This window comes from Sinocyclocheilus rhinocerous, unplaced genomic scaffold (genome assembly GCF_001515625.1).
Source record: "Sinocyclocheilus rhinocerous isolate Xijiao unplaced genomic scaffold, SAMN03320098_v1.1 C36849291, whole genome shotgun sequence".
NCBI lineage: Eukaryota > Metazoa > Chordata > Actinopteri > Cypriniformes > Cyprinidae > Sinocyclocheilus > Sinocyclocheilus rhinocerous.
Genome location: NW_015786418.1, coordinates 1 through 2,008, shown reverse-complemented (window position 1 = coordinate 2,008; position 2,008 = coordinate 1). Strand labels below are relative to the sequence as shown.

Below are 2,008 nucleotides of genomic sequence, written 5' to 3'. Positions count from 1 at the left end.
ACGAATGCATAGCATAACACTAAGTGAAGCTTACCTTTGTCATACAGCAGCTCTGTTTAGGTGACCTTGAGTGTGAATTCAGACGCACAAGCGAATATGCAGCAAATTGACACTGCTAAAGCTAATCCAGTGCTGCAACCAGGAAAAGATTCATTCATTCATTCAGAATCGGCGACTCAATCGTTATCACCAGTGACACTCACTGCTTTAATCTGTTAGTAGATGATTAACATTCACAACACCCATTTAACAATACCTACTTAATATTTGATCTGAAGTCAAGTTTATATATATATAGGCTACATATATACAGTGTTCTAACAATATGTATAATTTACTATTGTAGTGTAGTAATACTTTTAGAATGATAAATATTATATTATATATAATAATAATAATTAACTGCTTCACTGCTCCCCTGCATATATATAAAGTCATGATGAAGGATGAGGAAAGACTTTGGTAGTGGTCCAAATAACAGTCCAATGTTTATTAATTTCCACCATCACCACAGACAGAAAAACAAAAACAAAATACGATTTAATATAATTATAATACATTTAAAGTTGTTCATTACTCCTTTATATTTTACATTCACATACAAAAAGAAACTGAAACATTATTCATCTGAGATCCCATGATAAAGGCAGAAGAAATAAACATTACATCATCAGCATCAGGACAACGCTTGATTTCAGTGTCAGTGAGTTCATCTTAGTGTACAAGGCTTTTAGCCCATGTTTAACATTATACAGCTAATTCCTTTTACAGGTATTTGCAACTAGGGTCTATAGTCTACGGCTCATGAAATGAGGTTGTTTGGAATCTGCATCTATTCCTGAGTGTCTCTCCTTCTGACTTGCTCCTCTCCATCACTGGCTGTATTCTATTCAAGGTTGATATCAGTCCTGGATAAAAAAAATTAAAAAGTTAAATTTTTTGTTAAAGCCTCAAAGTCTAAGATTCAAAATGAAAACAAATAAGGTTTAAAATTCTTTCTTTCTCAACATGGGAAACAAGTTTACATTGATACTTACACTTCTGCTCAATTTGCGAATGCACAAGGATGCAGTTACAAGACAAGAACACAATGCTTTTTTAGAATGTTTCATAGCAGTGCCACTTTATAAACAGGGAATAATGTGTATTATTTGAAATTTTAAATAAGTTATGGTCACAAATACAGAACTATCCATGTACAACTGGACTGTATATACCTTACACACACACAAGGCCCCTCATTTTAAATATAAAAGAACAGAAACCTCACCTGCTGGTTTAGGTGACATCAGAACCAGGGGGAGTTCAGCGGTAATATCACTGTGTACAGAAGATAAACATGTCTTGAGTACTTTCACTGCTCACAATGGTAAATCACATCATAGCATGTACTGCTTGATTTATTTTAATTGTTGTTTAATGACAAGGTAACTAAGCAGACTGTTCTTTGTTAAGTAGTTGTGTTCGGGCATTATCAAGGGAAATGTCTTTTTTAATAGCAGAGGAAAAGTCATCAGAGAAAGAAGGAGGTAAAATGCTCTCTGCTATGACCCCTCACTGAGACATTGGGATGAAATGTAAAGATGCAAACCTTAATGTTAGGCTTCCCAAGAGACCACCTCCCATCATGAGGGTAACCTTAATTTTGTAGGAAACAGCAAGGCCTTGCATTTGTTTATCCATGTTGGGTAGCAGACTGCAGAGAGATAGAGAGATTCAGATAAGTCACATTGTTTATCTGCCTGTGCATTTTTATACATAAAAGTATTTAGATTTTTTGTACTGAATAAAAATACAGAGATGTCATTGGGATGCGCCAGAAGATCTGTCTAATGCAGATGACTTTTACATTTTCCAACTACCTATTTAAGGACATATTCAATTGCTGTAATAAAGATTAACTGACATTGTTGAAGAAGCCAGGTTGGTGTCTTCATCTTTCAGTTTGCCATCCAATGCAAGGCCACGTTTCTCTTTGTTATTGGCAAGCAGAGGAGTGACTCTATAT

At 34.9% G+C, this 2,008-nt stretch overlaps 1 long non-coding RNA gene across 1 annotated transcript; it reads right to left on the bottom strand.

Moving 5' to 3' along the window:
* Positions 1-466: 466 nt before the first annotated feature.
* On the bottom strand, positions 467-1,991 carry LOC107736639 (uncharacterized). Its single transcript, XR_001639705.1, has 5 exons — positions 1,907-1,991; positions 1,592-1,696; positions 1,271-1,320; positions 1,038-1,041; positions 467-908 (listed from the first exon to the last, which is right to left on the bottom strand). It is a non-coding gene; the product is annotated as an uncharacterized LOC107736639 (long non-coding RNA).
* Positions 1,992-2,008: the final 17 nt, after the last annotated feature.